At 36.6% G+C, this 9,922-nt stretch overlaps 1 long non-coding RNA gene across 1 annotated transcript; it reads right to left on the bottom strand.

The window, feature by feature from the left end:
* Positions 1–7,288: 7,288 nt before the first annotated feature.
* On the bottom strand, positions 7,289–9,697 carry LOC147567918 (uncharacterized). Its single transcript, XR_015237976.1, has 4 exons — positions 9,546–9,697; positions 9,401–9,459; positions 8,466–8,539; positions 7,289–7,749 (listed from the first exon to the last, which is right to left on the bottom strand). It is a non-coding gene; the product is annotated as an uncharacterized LOC147567918 (long non-coding RNA).
* Between the last annotated feature and the right edge of the window lie 225 nt (positions 9,698–9,922).

Below are 9,922 nucleotides of genomic sequence, written 5' to 3'. Positions count from 1 at the left end.
TCTTTTTCTTCTATTCTCCTAACTTGATAATGTTTGATTGAACTCCATGAAATGCTTGTAAGCAAATATCAATGTCTTCCTTTCCACACTCCTCTCTCACACTAAAATCAAGAGAGAGAGAAAGTAAATCCCTTAGTACACAAATTGATATTCTCTCATTACATTAGGGGATTGAGCAATAAAGATTAATGTTTCAAGGGGGTCCTCAATCTATGAGTCAACTTTGATTTTTAATATGGTCCAACATTAAACTTATAATAACAATAATTGATTGTGAGTTTGTGACCATATCTAGGGCTTGGGTAAGGGATATACCAAATCTATAATCTCTGCTCAGTCTTTTTCTTGATTTTTTTTTTCCTTTGAAAAAAACAGAGTGGGATGTTCATTTATATCATGACAGGGGAAGAAAGTGCTTTGGCAGGATATAAAGTTAATAGATTCTAAAAAGTCAATATGGTTTTTGGAATAAAGAACATACAATTCCCCAAGGACAAGCAAGAAATTGTATCTAAACTATTGGTACTTGTGGTGAAGTGGTATTTTAAACCAAGTACCAAATCTTATCAAAAAGTTATATATCACTTCAGTTATATATATCATTCCTCACATGTACTATCCAAACCCCATTCTTCTCTATTCAAGAATCAAGAATGCAGAAGGAAGACATCTCAAAAGAGAACATGGAAAAGTTGGTCTTCAAATATCTCAATCGCTAATCATGCGCGTCAAAAAAATGATTTCGGTGATTGCTTGGATTTGTGGGGTCGGTTCACGGGCTTTATTTGCCCCAAAGTGATCTTCGGCCTATGTCACCCAAAAGCTAGCTTAAGAGATGAAGTGATAATCAGTATCACCCCACCACATACAACCAATGTGGGACTAACACTAACATGGTTGGGCCGCCAGTGCAATCCGAACAGGGGAACATGGCACTTAAAGTTGGGCAACTCATAGACTCAGATTTGTATATGCAATTTGTGCAAGATTTCTACAAGGTAGAAGGAAAATATACCTGTGCCTTTTAAAGCTTTTGAAAACTACAATGGAGAGATTGGATTCCGACCCCCTGAACCAAGAAAGGTACCGTTACTTGAATCTGGACCTGTGCCGTATATCTTCCTCGAAACGATTCCTACATTAGAATTGAATGAGTTACCAAACTCATATCAGTAAACAAAAATTAGGAAGTAATACAGAGTACTTAAGCATTAACTTTCTCAAGCAAAAGATAGGCAACCCAAACCTAGGTTACTTTTACTCCACTAATTATTCTTCGTAACTGCCTACGAGAAGAAAGTAATTCTATGGTTCTTACAAGCGATTTCCAACAAAAGAAGTTGTTAACTTAAACGTACTGGGAAAAGATCGATAGAATGCTAGCTCATTAACAACTTCACCTTCATTGTCCATACCAGAACGTTATCAATTTTTTTCATTATAATACAAATTGAGATATGTTGTTAGAAACAATAAACCCGCAAATCAAGCTTATGTTGCAGCAATTGTCAATCTTGAAAGAACATCGGCGCAATGTTAGGCTTCTATTGCAAAGGATATAACATTCAACATCCAACCACAACCATGAGAAACTACTGAATGTAGAAGTAACCAAAAATGAATGTAGAAGTAAATATTACTTCACTTTTTATCGTATCGATCGCTTAAGCAACCAAAAATGAATGCAGAAGTAAGTATTTACTTTACCATATGATCTACCCTGATACCAAAATTGCCGAAAAAGATGAAAAAGTCTATTCAGCAACATTACCAAATATTCATTTTGTGCAAAGTAGAATATTGTTCTTGTTAAAAATGTGTTTTTGCAGAACAAAACAATTTGCAACTGATGATACTAATAAAATTTATGAGATAAAACGTTGTGCCCTAGCTAGATCCAGGTCAAGATTGAAACTCATAAAATAAAAAGATCAAATATTGTGCCCAAGATCCAAGTACTCATAAAATCAAATGAAAAGAGATTACTAGGTACTTAGGTAGTAAATGGGAAAGTAAAGCTTACAGGAGGAAGGATTGATGCCGAAAGTAAGATGGAAAAAAATCGCAAAAGTTCGTTGAGGCCGGAAACTATACCGCGGGTTCAGGGAAGATAACACGGAATTTGCCGCCATCTATTTGAATCTTGCTATCAAGAAGAAGATAATGGAAAACCAGAAAGCAATACCTTGAATAGTTTTTTTTTAACTTTACCCCTCAACATTAAGAAAAAATGCACGAAAACCCCAAAATCTGGCCGAACGGGAAAAAAATCAACCGAGGAAAATTAATGTAAAACATAACCCATTGTTTAAGGCTGGCTCTTTGGAGAAATAAAAATATTTTCTGGAGTGTAAAGACTTTGTAAAAAACTGGTCAACTTAAGTTGACCGATTTATTTTCTAATTCTTATGGGGAAATTTTTTAAGTTGACCAATTCTTTTCCGTACCGACAAATTTTGTTGAAGAAGAAGAAGAAGAAGAAAAATTTTGTTGGCCTGGAAAATCGCCGTCTTGTTAACAACATAAATATATGTCGTCAAACAGTTTAAAGATTTTCCAGGGGTGGAAAATTTTAAAAGGGAAAAGTGAGATTTGAAAGATTTTCCGAAACAAAATTGGGTTAATTCTGTTTTGGCCCCCGATTTGTGACCAACTCACCGTTTTGGCCCCTATAAGTGTCCGGCAGTTCGTTTTGACCCCAAAAATTTTCTAATTGACTCCAAATTTTTTTCAACCTCCCAATTCTACCCCCATGACCTTTCTGTAATTTTTTTTCTTTTTCTTTGTCCACCTCATCTAACAATTACCACATCACCTCTGTCCACCTCATCTTTCTTCTCCGGCGAAAGGTTGCTGGCCGGAATAAAAAATTTCGGTCGGACACCGTTACAAAAAAAAAAAAAAAATTCTCCCTTTCTCTCTCTTCCTCTTCTTCTTCTTTCTCTCTCTTCCTCTTCTTCTTCTTTCTCTCTCTTCCTTTTCTTCTCCCTCTCTTCTCCTTCTTTCTCTCTCTTCCTCTCCTTCTTTACTCTCTACTCTCTCTCTCCATACCAAGTCTGGTGAAGGGGAGGATCCCCTTCGCCGGACGTCTGGTTTCCAGACCTTCACGGTCTGGAAACCAGACTTTGAAGGGCTGGTACTCCAGATCCAGACGAAGGTTTGGAAACCAGACGTCCGGCGAAGGGGATCCTCCCCTTCGCCGGACTTGGTATAGAGAGAGAAAGTAAAGAAGAAGAGGAAGAGAGAGAAAGTAGAAGAAGAGAAGAGAGAGAAGAAGAGGAAGAAAGAGAAAGAAGAAGAGGAAGAGAGAGAAAGTAGAAGAAGAGAAGAGAGAGAAGAAGAGGAAGAGAGAGAAAGAAGAAGAGGAAGAGAGAGTAAGGGAGAAATTTTATTATCTTTTTTTGTAAAGGTGGCCGGCCGGAATGTTTTATTCTGGCCGGCAACCTTTCGCCGGAGAAGAAGGGTGAGGTGGACAGAGGTGATGTGGTAATTGTTAGATGAGATGGACAAAGAAAAAGAAAAAAGAAATTACAGAAATGCCATGGGGGTAGAATTGGGAGGTCGAAAAAATTTGGGGCCAATTTGAAAATTTTTGGGGCCAAAACGAGCTGCCGGACACTTATAGGGGCCAAAACGACGAGTTGGTCACAAATCGGGGGCCGAAACGGAATTAACCCAATTTTGTTTCCCTGGAAAATCTTTCAAATCTCACATTTTCCCTTTAAAATTTTCCACCCCTAGAAAATCTTTAAACTGTTTGACGACATATATATTTATGTTGTTAACAAGACAATCCTAGTTTTTCCATAATTTCCTTTTTACCCTTCTATGTTGACAACATATATAAATATGTTGTTATAAGCTGTTAACAACGTCAACACTTGGAATGTGACATACACTCCAAAACCTGAAGGTCCCAGGTTCGATTCTCAGAGTAGGTGGAATCCATGGTTATTGAATTTAGGTTATTAAAAAGTATAAATAATGTAATTAAATTTGTCGGGCTCTAGGCTCTTCGTTGTTGGACTTTAGGCCCCTTTAATTATTGGTTTAACTTAGGCAGTTATCGTGCTTATCACATCTTGATGATGTATCAATGTGTTGTAATGACTAACGTAGATTGTAGTCGATTTCTTAAAAAAAACTTGTTATAAAATGTGGACAAAATATATAATTATATTGTTAACAACATATATAATGTATTAGCCAAAAATGTAAGTTGTCCAATAATGGGTTTGTCAAATACAAAGGATGATATGCATAAAACATTTTAATTTTTGTAAAGGGCAAATTAAAAAATGCATTAGTCTAAATGTTTCTGTCGAAAGCAAGCCAAAGAATGCGGAAACCATTTCTTTCTTCACAAGACAAATAGGAAAATGCTTAAGCTAAAAAGTTAGTGTCAGTCTGTGTTTGTCAAATGCAAAATAGTTTTGCAAAATAATTTTTGAGCAGTAACGAAATTATTCAGAAATTTATAAAATTGTTGAGAGCAAACTAAGATTTGTTCGGAAATTTTCAAAAATGTTTTTCACGTTGATTTCGGGGTAAAGTTGTACTTTTACAAAATAAGGTTTTTTTTCATATATTAATCCAAATTGGACTAGTTTCCTATTATCCCCAAAATCTTGGGGTTATTAACTGATCATCCCCAACATTAATTGGTAATTGAGCTTAGCCCTATGATGAATTGGTAGTTGAGTTTATCCGGGCACACTTACAAATCTTGTCAAACACCGTAGGTAATGGTTGGAGCAATGCAATAGAATGTGATTACAAAAAATGACATTACTAAAACATTGTCTTGATACTTTAAAAATCCTATAAAAACTGATAGGTGATAAGGCGAAAAAGTTAATGAGAGAGAGTTTCAAAGTAGCAAAAAACTAATGGATAAGACAGTAAAATTAGGTGTCTGTAAATCATACCATAACAAGACGAAATGTGAGGCAGAACCTACATGTCTGACCTAGCACTTAATTGTTAAGTTGTTGATTTTTCACATGTCTTTCGAGAAGAACTTTTTGGGTGTATGTTTGGATGTTAGTTTTTGTCGAATCGATGTTATCTTGGATACTTAATTTCGGGTTTGATTTGATTGTAAGCATGTCTTCGGAAAAAGAATATGTTTGACTAAAGTTTAAATGGTTGTGTAATTGATGAATGGATGTTTATATAACATTGGTCGAATAACGAAGATTTGAAAAAATAACAGGACGCATCCAAGCAGCTTGATGAGGCGTGAAAATGTCACATTTAGATCACTTAACATAGATGAATTATTCCTAATAATTTATGCCTTGATCTAGTTATGTAGCTTATTTGGAGTTAGGGGTTTAATTCAGAATAAGAAGAAGCAAATCATCACATTTTCATCTCATGCGACCGTGACCAAAAGAAAAGAACACCAAGGCTATTTTGGTCGTTATGCATCAGGGATACTTTGGTTGTTTTGGTCAAAATCAGAAGTCAAACTATAAGTGGAGTCAATGGTGAACCCGATGGCGAAAACATAAGTCGAATCGGAGTTCGGACAGGAAGTTATGAAAGAAAGAAGTGGAGGGACATTTTGGTCTTTTCGGGAAATTAGAGATGTATAAACAAAGATAATGGCACTCCTTGGCTTCTAAGTGAGAATCAAAGCCCAAGAGTCCAAAGAAGAAGAACAAAGAGAGATTTTATGAGCACCCTTTAAGAGTCCAAGTGAAAAATGCTCTTAGAGCATCTCCAATGCAACACTCAATCTTAGAAACTCTGAGTGCCACATATGTTTTTAGAGTTTTTTTCTTAAAAACTATCTCCAATGCAACACTCTGTTGTGATATCTAAGATGACGTGTCGAGGGTGGAATAAAGATATCTTAAGAGGACGCTCTATTTCTAGAGTGTCTTCTTGAGATATCTAATTGTCCAACTCATCAGTATTAGATTTTCAACCAATAGAAAACGAGTCTTCTATATTTTCTAAATAACTAATTATTTATTTACAAAAATAACCATGACACATAAGTATCTAAGATAAGTTTAGAGTTTTGTATTGGAGACACAAAAAAATTGAGGATCTCTACTTTCGCCACATAGGAGTGAGAATCTCAATTGAAACTTGACACATATGATGAATAGAGATTTTTAAAAGTTTTGCATTGGAGATGCTCTTAGGTGTTAGACCAAGTCAAGGATTTTGGATTAGATATTTTATTTTGGGTAACAAGTCTGATGAAAAAAAAAACATATTAGACACTAGGACTTTGGAGGAAGAAATGAGTTATAGGATTTGTTCTTGAGGTAACCTAGAGTAAAAAAAAGGTTTGAGAAGAGGAGCAGTGCCGACCGAAGCTTCGGTCGGCTAACACTCTAGGCCGACCAAGTCTAAAAGAAGAGGAGTAGCTCGAGACAACCATAGAACCTCCATCAGCATATCCGGCTCCTTCAAGATAGCTCAGGCTGAAGCACCAAAGCTCGGGGAGCATAGAGAACGAGCCTTCAAGGACGCGACACGTGACAATAGCTACTGGCTCGGGAAGGGTGAAATCTTGGTTGGACCTAATTGCTTTGCCTTGGCCAGATTCATCTTTTCTTTGCCCGGATTTCTCAAGAGTTTTCCCGCCATTTTCTTGGCCGGAAACCTTAGGGCTTTTGTCCCCCACATCATTATCTAGCTAACCTTATTGTTGATTTCACTGTGGTGTAAGATTTCTAGAAAGAGAAAGCTGGGTCTAAACTTTAATGGTGGGTTTGTTAAAACAAAGAAGATGATGCCAATTGCTAAAGAGATCCCTAGTTTTACTAAGGGGATACCTATTTTGCACTGTTAAGGGAAATCGCTAAAGGGAGATTGGCTGCACCTGAACAATTATGTTATCCGATGATCCTTGCCTCGCGCGACATCCGAAAAGAGGGATTTCCATCATAACTCGTGTCTTTCTTTATCGTTTTCTCGTTTATTACTTATTCACTGTGTCTAGCTAACTCTTGTATTCGAATACTCGTGAAGCATGATTTAACATGTGATGACTTTCTTATTGTTTGTTGAATGTTAGTTCAACTAACTTTGTCTAATTTTATGAATTAGAAACCTCGATCTTAATCGTTTCTTTGACACATAATTTTATAGTGCGTACTTAGTTTAATAGTCGATGCTTGGTAACTTTTGATTAGTTATGCTTATGTTGACGCATTATACTTAGGAAGGTCATACTTGTTCATTGTCAACTCATTTGATAATGTGTGCTTAGTTTGATAGTCGATGCTTAGTAGTTTTTGATCTGTTATGGGTTGTCAATGTTTGTGGGTGAAGTTAACTAACCTTCCATGTGGCGCCCCGTGTCCCAAAATAGACACGACCACGCCCTGGCAATTCACAAACGAGACATAAATCCGACAGAGTCTCCTCTGTAAATCGAACCGGTCGCACCTGCAAAACCTGTCATGCAACATTCGCATAAACAAGAATTAACTATACAACGGAAGCTAAACAAACTCAACATAACTTCGGGTCGGAACCTGAACCACAAAAAGAACTACAAAAGCCTCTTACACATTGATACAACTTATAAACAACTCTAAGTGTTATATATATATACATATTCGAGTTCAGTTCTGCAATAACTACATAACTTTAAAATAATGGAAAGCCAATAAATGACAACTGAAGAAAACGACGCAACGGCACTAGCCTCGTCAGACAAGATCACTGACTGGAATACACACTCCGCCTCGAGGCTACAACCAAGCACCTGCACACTAACAACTGGTAGGGGGTCAGAATACTCACCGACACGAGTTATTCAGGTAGAAGAGCAATCCAAAACCCATCATGTTTTCAAAAGTTCATTTCATAAGTTGTAAACATCATGACAAAACGAGTTATCAAACCAGTTACCATATATACTATATACAAAACCATTATTCATATTCAATTCATTATCTTATCAATCACGGAAATGGAACGACCAAGAGGCATATCTCACAAAGCAGAGGGATACCCAATCAATGTAGTCACATCTCACAAAGCAGAGGGATTCTCAATCAATGTCACCTCCCAGGCGAGTGATCAGGTGTACGTCCTTGAGCCTCGAACTGGAGGCACAAGCACCAATGGCGAGCAAGTGAAGCACTCTACTCCCACGGGTCTCATGACTAGTGTCGCACCATCTCACCGGTCTCACACGGGTCACACCCGTGCCCACATGTCATCCTACCCTCAATGGCCACGTGTCTGTAGGTTGACATAATCCGCAGTCGGGTACATACAAGAAAATTCCAAGTAGTTCGCAATCACAGTAAAACAAATCGAAAACATTTCTTGTATCGCAGTAAAACAATTCAATCATATTTCAGTTCATCACTTAAAATCGAGTTTCATGATACCTAGACTCTAGTTATAATGGTGCATATATAACTGTAGAACCTAGCACATTTCATTATCTATAAAACCATGCTGGATAAAGGATTCAGAACCCCTACCTAGCGGTACAAGAACTAGTCTTCCTCCGCTGCAACCGTAGCCAAATCGTTCACGAAATGCTCCGGCTCCCCCTCTACCAAACCATAAACGAAACAAATATACATTAGGTTCTTGGATAAGAACCTTGGTATAATTTAAAGAGTATAAAAAAGTAAAACAATAAAACTTAACAAAAACACAAAAGAAACCCGTAATTTGGAAGACTTCGACTTAACCGAATTTCGATCGATCTTCTATCTTTCATACCATGTCCACTTAGGGTCAACCAACCAGTGTTTGAACTTACTTATGTCCTTAACATTTAGTTATTAAATGTATTCCCCAAAATCCAAGTGAACCGCCTTTGAAATTTGTAAAATACGAACAACAACAAAGCAGAATTTTCCTAACTGCGCATTGTTCGTTAAAACAGCCATAACTCTCTCGTCCGAGATCGAAACGGCTTGTACCATACCTTTCTGGAATCTTCACAAGACGAGCTACAATATTCAAGAAGACTCAAACAACATTAGATTTCTCGATAACCAGCTAAAACAGTATAACAGTAAGCAGATTTCATGTTTGCTGAATAGCGCGCCGTTTGGTAAAACAGTCGTAACTCTCTCTTCCGATATCGAAACGACTTGTACCATACCATTCTGGAAATCTAACATCCTAATATATGACTCTCATGTTTCGGGAAAACACATCCGTGTACTGTATAAGGCCCAGCTTATCTGACAACAGTAGACTGAATTTCAGTCCCCCGAATCGTTGTTCAATCGATAAATTATATCAAATAATCTCTCTAAAGTTGCTCATATACTAAAATTAATCAATTCCCAATCATATAAATCCTAAACTACATGAATCATGAAAATCCCCAATTTCATAAATCACAAGCCCTAGAATTAAGAATTTTGACATTAAATCATCGAATCGGTTGATTTCTTACCTTGGTTCGATTGAATTCTAGTTAGGATAGCTTTCCCTTGATCAATCCTTCACAAACTTCTACAAATTCGAATCAAAGTAATCCATTAAAACCCAATATACAGAAAATTGGATTTCTAGAGAGAGAGAGAGTATGAATTCTTTACCACAAATTCCATAAAACTATGCTAGATTGCTTCTTGGAAGCTTGAATTTGATAAAACATCAATTCCCCTATGAAACCCATACGAAATTCTCCATGGAAATCGATTTTTTTTAGCCCAAAGTTGAAAACCCTAGCTTCAGTCGGTCATGAAAGATACTCCCTCAGTCCCAAAATGAATGACCTATTTTGAAAACCTAATTTATTAAGGGAACATCATTAATTGCTGTTTGACTTTAAAAAATAACATGGTTTTTCCAATTGTATGCTCATTAACTTTTTTTATTTACAATAAAAAGGTTGAACTTGCCTTTAAATAAAGTTGTCATTAAATTTATAGTAATGAGTATTATTGGAAAGAGCGAAAAATTCCTTTCTTTA

Source organism: Eschscholzia californica, unplaced genomic scaffold (assembly GCF_041429995.1).
Source record: "Eschscholzia californica isolate CP2 unplaced genomic scaffold, dmEscCali1.0.p SCAF_1, whole genome shotgun sequence".
Taxonomy (NCBI): domain Eukaryota; kingdom Viridiplantae; phylum Streptophyta; class Magnoliopsida; order Ranunculales; family Papaveraceae; genus Eschscholzia; species Eschscholzia californica.
Note: the sequence above shows the minus strand (reverse complement) of the source record. Positions and strands in the feature narration are given on the sequence as shown.